Source organism: Anser brachyrhynchus (genome assembly GCF_964034855.1).
Source record: "Anser brachyrhynchus genome assembly, chromosome: 6".
Classification (NCBI taxonomy): Eukaryota; Metazoa; Chordata; class Aves; order Anseriformes; family Anatidae; genus Anser; species Anser brachyrhynchus.
The window spans coordinates 2,929,272-2,948,697 of record NC_137700.1 but is presented as its reverse complement, the minus strand read 5'-3'; the positions used below and the strand labels follow the sequence as shown (position 1 = coordinate 2,948,697).

The following is a 19,426-nucleotide window of genomic DNA, read 5'->3' as shown; positions in this document are numbered from 1 at the left end:
AACAAACTATGAACATACAGAAGAGTTAAATATTTTCATTGCATTCTTAAAGGCGATTTTTCAGACTTGTGCTTCAGTTGTTGGAGTTGAAGAAATCGGTAGACGCCCTTACTTTTACGTTAAGACCAAAATCTTTATCTAAGATTGTGTTATCTAACACAACTAAACTCCCACCCCCACATGTCTTTTTGGAACTTCTGAAAGATCTTTCTGCAGTCCCACTCTGATGGTCTTTCAGTTGTTGAACCTGAGCTGTGCCTACCGCACCAACGAATGCTTTCATGACACAGTATTTTGTCAAAGCAGTTTTGCTTCTTGGAGCTACAGAAGCAGCTCTGGCTACATGATAGGGAACTGTGCTGCACTGGCAAAAACAGACTTACTTACAGACTTAACACCACTTGCTAACTTGATCTATTTCAAATCTCATTTTAACTTTAAAGAGCAATCAGTTTTGCGGTTCCTGTCTTACTAAGTTGCCTTGTTTTGCATGGAAGGTCAGCCTGTGAATGTTTTGCTTTATTGCATGCTTCAAAAAAAGGCTGAGAGGAAGAGACTGGAGGAACCTTTTCTATTCTATAGACTTTCCCCCACGAATGTGGAATTGCAGGCTACTTGGATGAATGTTCGAATGTAAGGGAGCAAGCCTCAGCCAAAGGAGGTAGAATCCTTGCTTAAGAGGAAGTAGCAGTGTGGGGACATCTTTGCTTAATGGGAGCCGTTTAAACTCTTCATAGAAACTCAATAAGCTCTACATCTTATGTTTGGAAAGCAGTATGGTTACGCAGCTGCTAACCTAATGACTTGAGTCTTCTGCTCTGCAACCACGTTTTGTTTTCAAGCAGTGCATACATCAGTTTAGGCTTTGGACAAGGAGATTTGTAATGCAAATAGTGATAAACCAGAATCAGTGCTACTGACGAGTGTAATGGTGAAATGCAGCAAATCAAGTGTTCCTGGAGAACTGTGAGATTACAAAACCAATAAGCCATGAAGCACTTTTTTTTTTTTTTTTTAATCAATTCTTATATGCTGAAATAACACCTTCAAGAAAATCTGTTTATCCAGCCAGGCGACGGTGTCTACCTGTAAGCACAAAGGAAACGCCTTGAGAGTTCGTTTGCTGTATTTGAAGTTCTTATACCCTGCAGAAATAATTATTTAGAGTAACATGTAACTGAGGAGATCGTAGCAGGAAGTATATTATTTCTAGCATTAAATTGCTGCCCCGTTGCCAGTGCAATCTAGGGAGAGAACTGTATATAATAGTTAAACTCCCCTGGACTGACTTAAATTTTAAAATATTCTGACAAAGTAAGCTCTAAATCACTTGACATTTTGAACAGTTTTAAACGGGTACAAAACCGAAGCTTTATAAACCAAGCAGCATTTATAATGCTTCATATATAAAAACAATGCCTATTTTTAAGATTTGTTACATATCTATGTAGATACGCTTGCTGGAAAAGCCAGGTCTGTTGTAGACCAAATGCTGCAGATTAAGACTTGTGGCTTACCAGTTCCATTTCTGTATTTTCTTGGAAAATGTTTCGAGTTAGAGTTTAAATATAAAATGTAAATACTGTACAGATATATATTGAAATAAGTATTTCTTGGTGTACACAGGTGATTTGCATGACAAATACTCTGTATCGATCATTGTTAAAAACGCAATGTTCTGTGTAAATCCACTGCGTATTAATCTTTTCATTTATCATCAAGAGCTGTTACTTAAGCCTGGACATTCTCAAAAATAAAGTGTGAAACTATATACCATTGTGTAGCTCCTCCTTTATCAAGAGTACATGCAAGATAATTGCTCCTTTTTTTTTTCTTTCTAGAGGATGATTCAATTTTATAGCATGGATTATAACCGCTCTTGCAAGTGACCTTCTTTTAAGCACAACAGTTTAAATGATCAGGTTACAGAGAAAACCCTTTCACTGCAAAATAGATTCAATAAAGACTTGTGGCTTACCAGTTTCATTTCAAAACCCAAGGTGTTGGGTTTGATGGAAAAATGGTTGGTTTGGATGGTAAAAAGGTCGTCCGTTTTGATGGTAGGTTTAGTCTGAGTATTGAAGGCTTCCATCAGTAAGCTCTGCATCTGAAAGACAAAGGGAAGAAATGTCATTCCCTGTTGTGATACTCAACATGGAACTGTCTGGCTCAGTGGTTTTCTTTCTAAAGAGAGAAGTCACAAGCCTGCACACAGCTTGATCTGCTCTCTGACTACAGGGCTGAACTGACTGGAGAAGGCAGCTTCCAAAGCCCTCCCATTAAACTGACTGCATTTCAGTTCCATGCTAAAATTGGTCAACTGTACAGAATATTAGGACAAAGCTACCTGTTTTGATAGCAAACGGTAGACCTTAGGTAAGTTGCATTCATTTGAAGGTTTGACTGGACGGCATCCTTGTTTTACTAGTGATCTTGTGGTCAAGCTGACCAAATCCTAGCCACAGAACAGAAGCGTTCAGAAACTGGCTAGAGAGAGCACTTATTAGAGAGAGCAGGAATTTAACTGCTTTAACGCTGCTCTTTCTCTCACGTATCTGGAATTTCCTTAAATCACAAATTATCACTAGCTATCCTTGTTAATTTATTCAAAGTAACATGAGTCCAGGTGAAAAGGCACACTCTAACAAGTCCTCAGTTGTTCCTAGTCTGCTCCTAGCTTACTTGAGAGGTTCAATACAGTAAGAAATAAATAAATAAATAAATAACCTGCTGAAGTGGCCTTTTTTCAGATTAGATTCCACCATTCAGAAAATCCTGCTTAAGAGATGTTTTTTCTTTTCTTTGAAAGACTGACCTTCCCCCACATGAAACTAATTAGTATCTTTAGGCTTGATGAAATACATGAATTCCTCAATTTACCAAAATTGCTTTGCACAGCCCTCCCATCCTGCTTATGTTGCAAGCAGCGTATCTAAGTGGGGTACTGTTGGGGTACATCTCTTTCACTCATGTAGCCCAGTGATCCCAATGCCCTGGACTTGTGTAATGTGTGCAAGACATTTACTTTCTCCCTATACTTTTGACTGGTTTAGAATAAGCGAGTTCGCCATCTGCTGGCCAGAGAATTCACCGAAGCCCAAAGAGCATTAGAGCAGACGCATTTTCTTCTGTGCTATTCCTGATTTATCAGCTAGAAGAGACACAGTTTAGTACAATCAGGATTCTTTTGACATTAGTAGCATAAAAAGTCTATTTTTGCAACACTGGTATTTGAAAGACCTCCGTTCAGTCCCTAATTTTGTTCTTGATAATGGGACAGATTGTATTAATGTTTGCAAGAATGTGTGAACAACCAGCCTCCCCTCCATGTCGTATTTTAAGATTAAAACTTGTGGTCGTCCCTGTCTCAAAACACAGTCATGCTTTGCAACAATCGCACTCCCTCTTTAGCTTGAAGGAACTTGTCAGTGCCAGAATCTACTGACTATGGCAATTTACTTCATCATCCAAACCGGGCAGAATTTTTGAAAACCTCTAGCAAGATTTCACTTCTCCAAACATTATGTAGAAGACATTCAGCTGTAAAGCAAGAAGATGAAGTCCTTTGTTTCCTATGCCAGAATGACATTTTCAACACTGAACAGGATTGTCACCGACCGTTAACTGGTTGTTAAGTTGTGGCTAGGTATAAAATGTAGAAAATGTTTAAAAATAAAACTTGCCTTTGGATAGTGAACTGTCTTCTTCGGGGATTACTTCAGTTACCTGTAAGAGGAAAACAGATGATTTGGGGGGGTTGTTTGTTTTTAAGAACGGGTGCAGTCTTGCCAGTAATTTAGCTGGTATTTTTCAAAGTGACCTCTTAGAAACTTTACAGCACTGTTGAATCAACATGTCTCTAACCCTACAATTAAATAATGCTAAAAGATGCAGCAATTTATCTTCCTGCAAGTGCTTATTAAGATATCTGAGTAACTGCGACCGTGGCTTCATCACAGATATATATATATATATATATTTAATACTACACACTTCTGCTCAGAAAGAAAATCACGGAAAATGTAAAATTTCATTTGAGATGCTGAATTTGTTGCAGTGTGAGATCTTCTTCATCACATGATTCTATTCGTAATTAAACCATATTATCTACTGAGAGACCAAGATTACGACAAGAACAGCACAGAGTTCAGCATGAAGCCGATCAGGAGCTCAAGTTTGTACTTATTTTTTTGTAAGGAGATGTACCAAGCTGGCTTTTTTATTGTTTCATCAGCACATTTCTAAGCCTATACGAGCAGGGGAAAAAAAAAAAAAAACAAAAAAAACCCAAGTAGAACAATTGCAGGGCTCCTCAGTTTACAGCATGAGGTCGCTTTTTCCAGGTGAAAAGCGGAGCCATAAGTGGCAGTACACTAAAGCCCTGGCACGTGGAGATCCGAGAGGAGAGCTGTTTGGCCCTCCTTTTCACTCCTGGGAACCACATACCTCAAAACCCACAGACTATGGGATATATCTCAGAGAAATCTTGGGAAAGGAGAGCATGAAGAGCATGTTTGTAAATTTATTTCTCCCTGGGCTTCTTCTGCTTCTCCAAGAAATACTTGTTTGAATATAACTTTGGCAGCAGTACTTATGCTGTTTTGCACCTACCACATTTAAAACTCCTACAAAAAACTGAAAAGTTAGACTGAAAAGCATCTCTTTCCGTTCTACTTTGTAAAGCTGCATGTTTTCCTCATGCAAAACAACAGGGGAATGGAAGCTAGAAAAGGAAATGCTGAATGTAAAACAAAACAAAACAAACCTCAGCCCTCCAGGACAAAAGCCGATAACTAAGTGCTTTCTAACATGCTGATTAGGTTTCAAGAGGATACCGCTTTAAATAAGTGTAATTGTCTGTCCATAGGCAGAAGCTGAATAATGGCAGGATGAATATCTATACTTAATTTTTTGTTACTGTCTTCCTGTAGCACACAGGGACTTGTTACGTTTAGGGAAAATGCTAACCTAATGGAGGGTTTAAACCATAAGCTAGTTTGTTATACCAAAATGACTGAGAGAACAAAGCATAAAGTGTTTTCAGATTTCTAGTACACCTTGATTGCTATCCATTAAACTTAAGACAGGTTAAACAAAGCACAGGAAATAAGAGAACTCCTAGTCCCACAACTGGCAAATTGTGCGCACACTTTCCATTCCTGAGAAAATAATACACAAACCTGAAAAATGCATTTAACTGAGAAACGAAGACATCCTTGTCCTATTGGAAGACTAAGGTGACAGCTCTTGGGCTCAGTGATTTTCAGATAAGCTCCAGTCTTCAACTTGCAGACACCAGTGACAGCTCCTTTTTTTGCATTGAAAGGGAAAATGTTTCAACAACACATTGAAAACATACTTAAGGGACAAGAAACAAAATCAAGACTGCAGTGAGAAGGAAAACAGAAAAACAATACTGGGAAAAAAAAAAAAGAGAAAAGAGAAAAGACCTTGGTCTTTGTATCGACCAACGAGATAAGCCTTACACATTTTTAAGTTTATTTTTGACGATTGATTGATGCGTTACCAGATATTAAGTACTAATCAAGAGCAAATATTAACACTAGTAAGAATAAATCCGATCCACCAGCCCTTATTCAAAATACATCAATTTCTAATTTGGAGACAACGTCTCTCTGACAAGGAAGTAGAAAAGCTGTAAATACCGATATAGTTTCCTCTCCCGATGTTCCATATACATACCGACGCTGTTCCTACACCTACACTCTGAGCATAAATTTATGTTGACATGAGTATCGGGTGTTATTTCTCTCTCTGTTTGCCTTGAGAGACTCTCCTCCTGTCCACTGAAAAGTAAACTCAAGATTCCAGATCAGTTAAGACAGTTGCTAGCCCCCCATTCAGAGTTCTGCAGCAGCACTGTTCAGATTTTTCAGCAGTCTCTTTACAAAATGACCACTTATAAGTGTACAAAAACACTTATCACCTAGCTTCTCAGTAGGTACACGTTTGGCCTCTCTTAAGCAGAGAGTCAATCACAGCTTAAGATTTTATACAAGATCCCATTTTCAAGTTTGGGGTTATTTCAGAAAATCTTTTTGCCTAGAAACAGTACTACTAGTAACACTTGAACTGGTTTGCCAGCACAACCTTTTACCGTGTTAGAAATGATGTTGACTTCTACCTTCATGTAGCATACATAGTGTCCTGTGCGACAGTTGATTCCATGATGCACCAGCACCGCATATAAGGCGTAGAGGAGTGGTTCTCCACTTGACTGAGACATGTAGGCTCGGAGGTCCAAATACTCAGGATATTTTACCTCCTAAAGAGAGACCAAGAAGATAGAAAAATTATATCAGAGTACTTCGCGGACTAGCCAGAGAAAAACACTTCCAAAAAACAGAGACTGGAATTATATGAATATATTTCTTGATTCACTAAAAATAAGTCTTCCCATAAGCAATGTTTAATACTAGAAGTTGCAGACAACTGTTTCCTGATGAATTAGCCTTCTCAGAGGAAAGTATATGCTTCTTGTCAAGCAGGAACTTTACTGATATTAAGAGAAAAATGAAAAAAAGAGAAAATGAAAATAAAAGCAGACCATTTCTCTATATTCTTAAGGTATATTCTTAATATACCTTGTTGATCTTTCCACCTGTGAAATCTGCAAATCTTTTCAGTGATATTGTGAGAACGTTGGAAGAACGGTGTATGGTAAATCTCTTGGATGCAGGAACCATCTTTTTACACCTTAAAAACAAGCAGAGACAAGTGTTTGAAAGCATCTTCTTTTTCGCCCCCAAAACAAACTCCTTTTAATGTCTCACGCATGCTTATGCTATTTGAATGATATTTACTTGCATCATGTGTTTGGTTTTTTCTTTTCATAAACCCATGCACTGCATGTCACGTTTGTTAATACAGAGAAGAAGGTAAGTTTTACCAACAACTCAGAGCACAGCGGGAACAGGAATCTCTCACGAAAGCGTATTACCAGGGAGTTATAAAATATAAACAAAAAATAGTAAAAATGAGTTATATATAAGACTAATAACAGTTATCAGCAATGGAAAAAGTACTGTACATGTGCAAGGCCTTTCCTTTTAAGCTCACAAAAAGACAGAAAATTCTGGCTTTAAGTGTGACTGAACCGATCACACCTCAAAGAGCACGTTAAGGAAGGACCATGCAATTCAGATGTGAGGTGCTATTACAGTTCTTTCTCTTCCTCAGACATCACTTATGAGAATCCTGAATACGCTGCATGTTGCTTTCTAGGATCCGCAGGCTAAGACGAACCTGGGATTAAATTGCTTTAATAACCTATTGGATGCTCTTGATTCGACACCTTAATTTCCTTAGTATCCAACAACAAGAAGTGGATACTGCATTTTTCATTTAGAGGGGTCAGGCATGAATCCTACAGAACTGAGCCGGGCACTCTGTGCTTTTCTGAGGGGATGTTTGACTAACAGCTTGTTTTGCCAAACCATCTTATGCAAATGTTCAATTGTTTCTCACATACGTAGAAACATCTTACATATTGATCAGCACAGAGAGCGCCTGAACTCAACAGGCTTTCCCTGTGCACGGGTTAGGCTTAAGGGAGCTCATTTCGGACATTAGTCCACATCGACAGGTTTCACAGTTCAAGAGCTGTGCAAGACGCTGTTTAGTGAGCCAGCACAGGCTGCTAACATTCATTACCACAGAGCCAGCTCACATTCCCTGACACTCAATCTAACTTTGTTTCACAGTGAACGCTAGGACCTGCAGCAACCTGCTGCTGCCTTCCACTCCAAATCATTCTCCACAGCTCCTTGCTTCAGCTCACCACTACTTACTGGGCATGTCTTTTCACTTCTGCCAATATGAATATTTCAGCATGCAGCTACACGCCTAGGAAGCTTGACAAGCCATGGTGCAGACAATGCTACGAGAAAAGTCCAATATCAGCTAATAGCCACTCTTCTTAGATTTCCAAAACAGATGTAACGTTTTCAAGTTTGGGATTATTTCCGTGCACCAGTTGTTTAAACAAAATGAAGCAACAACAACAACAACGAAGCTGCGTCTCCTTATTTCTAAATGAAGTTAAAAGATAACTTATGCTCTAAGTCATGCAATACATAAAACTAATATCTAGCATTAAGACATAATTAGTTAATAATCTCACTCGCTACATTTGTAGCAATTCTCTCCATCCAGCTCTTCAGGTTTCACAAATAGTTCTAGAGCTCTGGTAACAGATGAAACCGCCTAGAGGAGCGAGAGAGAAGAGCGTAAAGTCACTGTAAATTCAAAATTCCAGAGACGCACTAGGAGTTTATAAGAGAACCTGACTAATACATACTTAAGCGATCTACTATGAGCACTGTCAAGAAGGAGGCAGAAAGAGCATGCTCAGCGTTTACCTCACCTGGAAGTCATTTTACTTTGAAACAAATCATTTTCCAGTAACGCAGACAGCATCTATAGTGTGCTTTGTCATCAATACTGGCAACAAATCCAGCAGTCTAACAATTAGATGTATATTGAGGTAGAACAACAAAGAAGTTTTGACAGTATCATAATTTGTGCAGACATAAAATTCTTTCCGCTTAAACCCAATGCAAATTTGGAGACTCTTTACATGGCTTCCATCAGCGCATTCCTCTATATTCTTAAACCTATAATAGCAGGGAAAAAAAGAAAAAGACAAAAAAAAAAAAACAAAAAGGAGAAAAAAAGCAGGATTTTTACATAGTACATATTTTTACATATTACATAGTTTACATATCCCTCCACATGCTGTTCTGAATAATAGCCAAAATATTCATAGCCACTGTATTTGTTCTCCCCACACAGCTGAAAAAACAACATTTGAAACATATTTTTCAAAACATATTTTAATATCCAGCAGACTGTTCAGTCATCAAGCATTTAAAGACTGTTTTAGATAATCTCTAGATTAATCTAAAAGGAATCCCATAAACATGCTGCAGCCGCTTACCTTTAATATACTCGCTGGATGCGATGTTTCTTCCTTTCACCTGCACTGGAAGGCTTCCCTTCCTTGTGAGGTTGTTTACTGCCCTCACTTCTGCATTGCTCTCATAAAGAGCCATCTGGAGGATGGGATTCTTCCTTCTTCTCCCGGGTTTTCTTCTGGAAACGAGGATCTAAGTGTTCCAAGAAGCCTTTCACTTTCCTGATGTTTCTCCTTTTTCTTCTTTTTGTTACGCTTGCGATTGGCATTGTCAAAGTGGAGCGCAGAGAAATACAAATCATAAAGTCTGAAAGAAACATGCAAGTTAAAAAGAGAAAAAAAGATGTGGCACTTGTTGCATACAGGAAACTTTATTTATTTTACCACAGGCGATGATTTGCCGCATGTCAGCTATTTTGTGGTACTTTGTGCACATGTAACTTCCTTTAGATGCAGCAAACTTAAGCCCTCAGATTGAAGGACCATAGGTCCTGGTTGGTACACAGATCATTAACAATGGTTAGCTCTGGAATATGTGCAAGTAAAAAAAAAAAAATATTTTAACCTAATCCAGAATGGTGTGCAGATGTGATTCGAACTACGTGGTCCAAAGCTAGTGCTCTGACACAATTCAGCAATACCTTTCCTGTCTTCACTGATCAACCTAATGATCCCCAGTCATGATCCCCAGCCAGATTATGCTATCTAAATAACTCAGAAACTATGAAAAAAAAAACAAAACATGAGAAGCACCCAGAAAAGAATTAGGAAAAAAAATGCTGATTAGGCTGGAATCCCTGCTTACTTGGAATCCTTCTCTCCCTGTTTATCTTCAGACTTCTTTTTCTTCTAGAACTTCTTATATTTTTTCATGTTTTCACCACCTAAAACCTCCTTTTCTACCTTTCTGCGTTGCCTTTCTATTTCACTTTCACTACCTTCTGCACGAGTATATTGTCTTTTTCTGTTTCCTTCTTTTGCCTTTTTCTGGCGACAGTTCTCCAAATGAGCTGACACAGGTGGAAGTGCATGTCTCTCACGCGAATGTTTTCCAGAATGTTGCTGAGCTACTGAGCAACGATGTGAGTCTGCTCTGGGTGTGCTAAAGTGATGTACATCTTCCTCTCTCAAGAGGGAACCGTGAGGCCATCTGCTTTTGTAATGATAACGCTTATGTGACCTGCTGGAGTAAGTCTGAGTCAATTTGTCAAAGTCTTTATCACCGTGAGAGAACTTTCTCTCTCTACTGTCTCCTGCTGCATGAGGTGAATAGTAATCCTTGTAATAGCTACATTTTTCCCATTTCCGTGGTTCATCTTGATAGTATCTTTCTCTGCTCCAACTTCTTTCCCCTTTGGAATGGTAATATCTAGCGCTATCTTGTTCTGATCTTCCTCTGCTTCGAGATCTGTACTTTGAATATTTTACTGGTCTTCTGCCATTATCAGGGCTGTTCCTTTCACTATGGGAAGATCTGTACCTGCTTCCCTCCCAATACTCCTGCTTGTGACGCTTTTGCTTAACAACTTCCACACTCCGAGAGCACCTTCTCTTGCTGGAATGACCATCTTTTTGACTCTCCTTCTCTTCAGTAGGAGAATGTTCCCTCTTTCTCTGGTAACGCTCTTTGTCAGATTTTTTAGTCTCGTCCTTTGTATCTTGGCATCTATCTGTAACAGCTAAGGAGGAAAGGTTTTTAGAACTACATTCACTGTCAGACTTTAGAGGGGAAGTTTGCCGCAATTTCTCACCAGTCTCAGAAGACTCTTTGATGTAGAAAACATTTTCTTCTGAAATCAGTTCATGTTCTTTTGATCTTCTTGGTTTCTCCTTGTCTCCACGGTCATCACATTGGTACTGTTCAAGGTATTCATCATTCTCAGTAGATTTCGGAGGTCCCGGGACACTGCACAAAATAAAAACACGTTTCCGTCTCCCTCCACCTGCTGCTCTGAGAAAAAAGGGGTGGGGGCGACGGGGGAACAGCCAATGTTTCTCCAGATAATGGAGAAAAATGGAAAAACATTCTATGAAGAAACACAAGTTCTCCGCGAGGCACCAGCCTGCATCAGAGTGCTATGCACAGTGTCGATCATTAGTTCTGTTCGCAACACTGGCCATACAGTACGGAATTCTACTGATTTAAATCCTTCCATTAAATAGTATTAGTAGACAGATAAAACCGCAATGAACTTCCATAAAATCTTGTCTTAATCAGACTGTGCTCATTTTACCTTCTTTCCTCTGACAAGCTGTTCAGCTGGCTGGCCGTGAGGGATTCCATGATGACTTCTCGAGGGACTGGAGGCATAGCTCCAGGCATCTGCAACTAAAACGCACAAGTCAGCAGACAGAAAAAATACCATTTGTGCTGAGGACTAGTCTTCTCAGAATTTCTACATTAAATGCTAAGCAAGATCGCTTTGTGTTGTATGCATTATCTACACTTCAAAGATAACGCCAACTCACCTCCCAAAATCTACTTTATGAAACTTAAGAATTTTTATCTCAGCTCAGCTTAAGCTGACAAGTTCTAATGTCAGCTCAGCTCTGCAAATTCTAATGGCATAGTATCACAAAGGGTTACGATCAAATTTGTGCTGTGTTTTCTCAGCATTTCGCCTGAATTAGGAACATGATAAACACTCCCGAATACATCGTGGGTGAGAAATTCTCGATGGAGCAAACTACTATGTTTCAAGCAATCCGTTTGTTTTAGAAAAGAACATCTCACAAGGTTTAACAGGTTCAACTTGGCAAGTGGAATCATCAAGTTTCAGTCCGTTTTCTTTAGATTCATGAACTAAACTAATAGCACCATTCAGTGAATCAGTGTTTGGCAGCTCATGCTGGGATCTTCCTTCATCAGCATTCTGACAGGAAGAATGGGAATTCTGCAATGTACGGACTACCTTTCCAACCAAAATTCCACATTGCATTGCAATTCCTTTTAAATAAGCCCTTTGACTCCTCCTCAGATTTTCCTGAAGATTCTGCACCGTAAGGGACTGTGTTATCAGAGCTGAGTTTAGGATTTCCATTCACCTTTGGCTCCACAAAAATTTCAGCAGAAACTCTTTTTTTTTTTTTTTGTATTTGTATTTGCTTCATTTGCTTTACCGAATTTGTGATTGTGGATGAAGGAACAGCCTTGTAGAGATCTTCATCCTCCACAGCACTGCTAAGACAGTCAGGCTGTGACACAGTCTGACGAGCAGGCAATTTATTGTGAATACTGATGGTGATCTTCTGGTTTTTTGACGTATCAGTAATTGAAGGCCTGGTAATCGCCTGTTCTTGAACACAGGCCATTGGTGGTGCTGAAGATGGCCTTTTTAGGGTGACACCAGTGGTATTTGCATCCTCTTTTATGGATCCATTTCCATTTAAACGACTTGAATTCTGTATTTAAAAAGAAGAAATTGCAAGACGGGTTAATGGAAACACTCCATTTAACATTTTTAAACATGTCATTCTCCTACTAAGTATTTCTACAAATGGTCTTAACACCTAAAAAGCAAAAAACACTGCCCTTAAAAGATAAATGCAAGTCCCATAAGTGTATTTAATTCCTGCTTTTGGTTTACTGCATATTGATATCAAATTAACATCATTTTTGAAAACCATCCAAACAACTTAACATTGCCTAAAGCTATTCCCAAATATATTTAGTTTCCCCTTTAAACATACCCCAAAAAGCCTGGAATAATTGTTCTGGTGCTCAGGAATAAGACAATTTGGTTTCCCTGTCTTAGCTAAAGTGACGTCGATAGGAAAAACAAGTCCTCTTTTAAATGATTCGAGGATTAGTACACTCTACTTAAATTGTCAAAGAGCGTAGCTCTCTGTGCTTTACAAAGCTGTCTAGGAGGTATAAACAATGGAGTCGCATGGCTGCGCAATTCAGCAGTAACCACTGTTTGAATGACTCTGGCTGTAGCATGAGGGCTGTGAAGACAGCTGCAGCGTGGGAAGGAAAACAAAACAAAGATGCCAAAAACCAAACAAAAAACCCCACACCAAACCCCAAACCCACTGTCCGTTTGGTGCCATTATCTGCCCTCCCGCTTCCCTAAATTACCTTAATCATATGAGGAGGAAGTCGTGGTCCCAGAAATCCAGCCTGCTTACTGTTAGCCCCCCGCTGACCAGGGGGGAATGAACAGGGATAAGACGGTGCTGCTAAGTAAAAAGCACGTTCTCCGAGCGTCAAATCATAGCGCCTTCAGAAAAGAGCAGTGATCTCAGTTTAGTTTTTCTTTCGGCCTACTCTTGGATTAAATCCCATCCTATAATTTTATAGGAACAGTTCATACGATATGGAAGCCTTCTCTACAGAAGACTTAGCCAAGACTACAAACTGAAAAGTAGGTAACAGTCTTCCTACTATGACTATCACTTTCAGAGCAATAATTCATTCTTACACCACAGATGGCCTTCATTTCTCTCCTTCTCTAAATTAGCCAGCTACAGATAACACATATACAGCAATTTACACAAGTGCTGCAGTTTAAGGCCAAGCAACAAAAGATAATAAATGACAGAGAATTTCAGGTTAGACAGAACTGAATTAGAGAAATAATCATCTTTTCCTGGGAGAGAAAGAAAAACACTTGCAAAAAGAAAAGTATCAATAACAGGAGAGTAAATCTCTTCTGAACACATTTGAATACTTGTTATTACCTGATATAAAAAAGTAAGTAAGCTTGCTGACCAAGAACTCTTTTAATGTCAGTACGGACTACTTTTGCATCATTCATCTGATACCAAAGTCCATTACCAGCCTGCAAATAAAGACAACGATATCTTCAGATGAATTGCATGTTTTCCAAATGAAATCACAGATAGCAATAAAATACACACGTGTCAAATAAACATATAATGAAATCTTTTTCCCTAGAAACAGTACTACTAGTAACACTTGAACTGGTTTGCCAGCACAACCTTTACCCTGTTAGAAATGATGTTGACTTCTACCTTTATGTAGCATACATAGTGTCCTGAGCGACAGTTGATACCATGATGCACCAGCACCGCATATAAGGCATAGATGAGTGGTTCTCCACTTGATTGAGACATGTAGGCTCGGAGGTCCAAATACTCAGGATATTTTACTTCCTAAAGAGAGACCAAGAAGATAGAAAAATTATATCAGAGTACTTCGCGGACTAGCCAGAGAAAAACACTTCCAAAAAACAGAGACTGGAATTATATGAATATATCTCTTGATTCACTAAAAATAAGTCTTCCCATAAGCAACGTTTAATACTAGAAGTTGCAGACAACTGTTTTCTGATGAATTAGCCTTCTCAGAGGAAAGTATATGCTTCTTGTCAAGCAGGAACTTTACTGATATTAAGAGAAAGAATAAGCCATAGTCGTTAGTCTACAATTATTGTCTGAAAATATTAACAACTTTCAGCTTTGGGGGATGTCCCATTACATGATGACAAAGTTGCATTACAGCGGGAAATATACCTTGTTGATCTTTCCACCTGTGAAATCTGCAAATCTTTTCAGTGATATTGTGAGAACGTTGGAAGAACGGTGTATGGTAAATCTCTTGGATGCAGGAACCATCTTTTTACACCTTAAAAACAAGCAGAGACAAGTGTTTGAAAGCATCTTCTTTTTCGCCCCCAAAACAAACTCCTTTTAATGTCTCACGCATGCTTATGCTATTTGAATGATATTTACTTGCATCATGTGTTTGGTTTTTTCTTTTCATAAACCCATGCACTGCATGTCACGTTTGTTAATACAGAGAAGAAGGTAAGTTTTACCAACAACTCAGAGCACAGCGGGAACAGGAATCTCTCACGAAAGCGTATTACCAGGGAGTTATAAAATATAAACAAAAAATAGTAAAAATGAGTTATATATAAGACTAATAACAGTTATCAGCAATGGAAAAAGTACTGTACATGTGCAAGGCCTTTCCTTTTAAGCTCACAAAAAGACGGAAAATTCTGGCTTTAAGTGTGACTGAACCGATCACACCTCAAAGAGCACATTAAGGAAGGACCATGCAATTCAGATGTGAGGTGCTATTACAGTTCTTTCTCTTCCTCAGACATCACTTATGAGATCCTGAATACGCTGCATGTTGCTTTCTAGGATCCGCAGGCCAAGACGAACCTGGGATTAAATTGCTTTAATAACCTATTGGACGCTCTTGATTCGACACCCTAATTTCCTTAGTATCCAACAACAAGAAGTGGATACTGCATTTTTCATTTAGAGGGGTCAGGCATGAATTCTACAGAACTGAGCCGGGCACTCTGTGCTTTTCTGAGGGGACGTTTGACTAACAGCTTGTTTTGCCAAACCATCTTATGCAAATGTTCAATTGTTTCTCACATACGTAGAAACATCTTACATATTGATCAGCACAGAGAGCGCCTGAACTCAACAGGCTTTCCCTGTGCACGGGTTAGGCTTAAGGGAGCTCATTTCGGACATTAGTCCACATCGACAGGTTTCACAGTTCAAGAGCTGTGCAAGACGCTGTTTAGTGAGCCAGCACAGGCTGCTAACATTCATTACCACAGAGCCAGCTCACATTCCCTGACACTCAATCTAACTTTGTTTCACAGTGAACGCTAGGACCTGTAGGAACCTGCTGCTGCCTTCCACTCCAAATCATTCTCCATAGCTCCTTGCTTCAGCTCACCACTACTAGAAAATGAAGCAACAACAACAACAACAAAGCTGCGTCTCCTTATTTCTAAATGAAGTTAAAGGATAACTTACGCTCTAAGTCATGTAATATATAAAACTAATATCTAGTATTAAGACATAATTAGTAATAATCTTACTCGCTACATTTATAGCAATTCTCTCCATCCAGCTCTTCAGGTTTCACAAATAGTTCTAGAGCTCTGGTAACAGATGAAACCGCCTAGAGGAGCGAGAGAGAAGAGCGTAAAGTCACTGTAAATTCAAAATTCCAGAGACGCACTAGGAGTTTATAAGAGAACCTGACTAACACATACTTAAGCGATCTACTATGAGCACTGTCAAGAAGGAGGCAGAAAGAGCATGCTCAGCGTTTACCTCACCTGGAAGTCATTCTACTTTGAAACAAATCATTTTCCAGTAACGCAGACAGCATCTATAGTGTGCTTTGTCATCAATACTGGCAACAAATCCAACAGTCTAACAATTAGACGTATATTGAGGTAGAACAACAAAGAAGTGTGACAGTATTATACTTTGCGCAGCAATAAAATTCTTTCCCCTTAAACCCAATGCAGACGTGGAGACTATTTACAGGGGTTCCACAGAAGGACAAAGTCCAATCCACTTTCTAACCACCACCAAGCTCTTATATTTTAACATTGTACGTGGTTTGGTTTTTTAAGTTAAACAAGTTTAATTTAGAAAGTTATACATGTACTTAAACATCATGAATTATATTTACAAAACCTCCTACCTTTACATCCAAAGTGATATCAAGAAATGCCTCATACGTATCCGAAACTGCTTTGCAATTCAAGCACTTCACTGGAAGCAAAATATAAATGCTTAACAACACGTGAAGGAGACTAACTGTCCACATTCAAGTTGTCGATAGATACTACTTCAGACAAACTACAGACTGCTTTACTACCGACAAAAGACACAGATCAGTTCTAAGGACAGGAATATTTTTAAAAGTACCTCTTGATCTTAGAAATCCTCCAAATATTTGATGAATGATGGTGGTAGCTTGAGAAGATCTGTCCAATCTGGAAATAAATTATAATCAGACCTCAGAAGATTTAAGGCACACAGTTAACTCTTCAAAGAGTTTTATGAAAACCAAGGATGACCTAGACTTTCAGTTTTGATAGTAAATAAAGGCCTAAAAGGTGCTAGAGAACGTATAAAAGTGAATTTGTTTATGCTTACTTGGTGCTTCCATTCAAGCACGCTTCCTGCATAGCATCAACAGTATAGCGCAAGAACTCGTGTGCGTCTTCTTGACTGCCAAAACGGAAATGTTGTCCTATTCCTAAATAAGAAGATGATAGTATTCACCTCATTTAAAAATGAAGTAATTCTCCTGTTTCTAAAATCTCTCTTCTTTACAGTGTTAAAACCATTTATACACATCAAATAATTATTTGAAGATTACAAGATGCTGAAAAAGAAACACATCTGAAGCCACTTACGACTGAGATTATTGATAACACGCGTAGGCTCGATGGCATCAACAGTGCAACGCAGGGCCTGGTTAATGTGAGTCTCCATCGTGCACATCATGCAAAAATCTTGTTCACGACCTGAAGAGTGAAAGAAGAAAGCATCCCAGTCTAGCGAAACAGACATAACTACAAACAAACATATAAGTAACATTTAAACTATAGATACAATATCCACTCTCCTTGTCCCAACAGTCTCCTAACATTTCATTTCACACAACTTTATAGAATAAAAATATCCATTAAGCCTGTATTCAAGTGCATTTTGTGATGAGAAATCTAAAAGACTACTGCAAAGTCACGTTTGTAAAGGCTGACAGGAATGTGAACTCCACAGGTTGCAAAATGTATGAGGAAAGAATATTTGACCTTGATGATACAGCATTAAGAGAACGTGGGTTATTTTCAGCACAGTGCTGTCAGGTGAGCTTCATGATACAGAGCTACGAGTCCTTTGGGAGAAAGGAAAAATTACAGTAATGTATGTAATAGTACTTCTGCCCTCCTTTTTTCAACAGGATTCTTAACTGAAACGATTTCTATATACAGGAAGAAAACAGTTAAATTTCTAGGTATCGATACAAAGATACCAGCCTAAAAAGCATACAGGTTTAGTACAACATTTACTTTATAGTACAACATTTTATTTAGGACAAAATCAGTCTAGATTTTAATACAGTCCCACAAAAAAATCTAGTCGTGTTCATAACAGCTCATATTGCTTTCTAGGTTTTTTTTTTTTTTTTTTTTTTTTTAATTGGTTCAACAACGAACAGACCATTTATTGTAGTGCATTATGGAACCTCGGCTGTGCAGACTAAAGACCTATGATGCCAACATCCTAAATTTTATTGCCTTTCTAGCAGCAGGAAGCCCAAATAGCCCAAATGCCAAATGTTCATTAAATGCATTACTGTCCAATGCACTTCATTATTCCCATGAAGCAAGAAAAGATCCTTTTAAAAAAACAAACAAACAAACAAACAAAAAAAACACATGGTGCATTAAACGCACTCCATATGCTATTCCGAGCCCACTGCTAATACAATGCTCAAAGCCAGCGTCTACAGGTAAAATCAGGCAAGTAAGTTTGTCTCACAGAATCACTGCTGTTCTTTCACCTTCACAGCTATCCAACAGATTTAAAATACTGTTAGAAAGTACTCACATGACTGTCTGTGCTCAAGAGAAAGCATGTAATTGGCAAGTGGGGGGGTGTAGGTCAAACACTGTAGAGTAGCATTAAGAAAACACGTGTTGCCAAGATTGTACAGGCCAACTCCAACACTTTGTGTTTCTTGCCAATCCATACGTATCTTCTCAGGTGGAAAAAGAATCCTTTGTGGCGGAGCAATTCCATCATTAACAACTGCAAGAAAGTTATATTTAAAAAGAGATTTTGTTTGTTTGTTTCTAAGAAAGGTATTAAGTATATATAGGTATAGTGAATATATAAAGTATATATAGGCATAGTAAAAATACTATTCTGCGGGAGCACCTAGAGGAACTAGCTACAATCCAAAACAGAAAAACTTATTGCAGACACCTTTAATACCGCCATATTCAAATTGGCTGGTCAACACAACGTTTTGGGAAAAAAAAGTTTAGTCAACCATTTTAATTTCTTCCTTATTATATGCTTTTTTCCTTATTATAACTTCAGCCACAAACTTAGACTTGAAATTATATGGTAATAAATGCAAGGACAATGTAAAAACAAATAACTAGGAATGACGGTACCCCTACAAATATCAGATCTTTTCCTGAGCAATCTTAACATTCAAAAACCTGTGAATAATGGAACCTGTGAATAGCAACAATCAAACACTTTTCTTTGCAAAACAGAAAAGATATGGATGAATCAGTGCATTACAAAATGCTCCCCACATTTCTCTGTCGACTGTAAATATATCAAAATTAATTTCTGTAACGTCAGTCACTTCAGTTGCCTTAGGAGAATCGCTTTGGAAGTCTTTATTCACAGTAGTCCTGTTCTCTATCAGTGCAACAAGCAAGAACTACCACTTTCTACTTTTGTTTTGAAGAAAACGGAGGCAGGATAAAGCGCACACTTACTTAGATCTCTTTGGGCAAAAGGCTTAGATTTTTCAGAGGATCTACAATAAATAGCACCTCCACATCCTTGGGCCACAGAGACTTGGCTTGAATCTTCTGCAGGTGGTATCCGGCCCCAGTTTGCGGTGCGTGACATCAGTTTTTTAGTACTCGGTTTCTTGGATTTGCCAGACCGCCTTGAAGATGGCTTTTTAGACTTTGAAGATTTGGGCTTGTTAACTATGGTCAT

At 38.6% G+C, this 19,426-nt stretch overlaps 1 pseudogene across 1 annotated transcript; it reads right to left on the bottom strand.

The window, feature by feature from the left end:
- Nucleotides 1–8,480: 8,480 nt before the first annotated feature.
- On the bottom strand, nt 8,481–19,426 carry LOC308196940 (ubiquitin carboxyl-terminal hydrolase 42-like; annotated as a pseudogene). The gene is made up of 15 exons: nt 19,198–19,426; nt 18,290–18,490; nt 17,092–17,202; nt 16,829–16,931; nt 16,598–16,665; nt 16,371–16,441; nt 15,754–15,836; nt 14,414–14,525; nt 13,913–14,053; nt 13,619–13,719; nt 13,017–13,158; nt 11,629–12,337; nt 11,170–11,258; nt 9,741–10,841; nt 8,481–9,242 (listed from the first exon to the last, which is right to left on the bottom strand). The product of its transcript is annotated as a ubiquitin carboxyl-terminal hydrolase 42-like (transcript).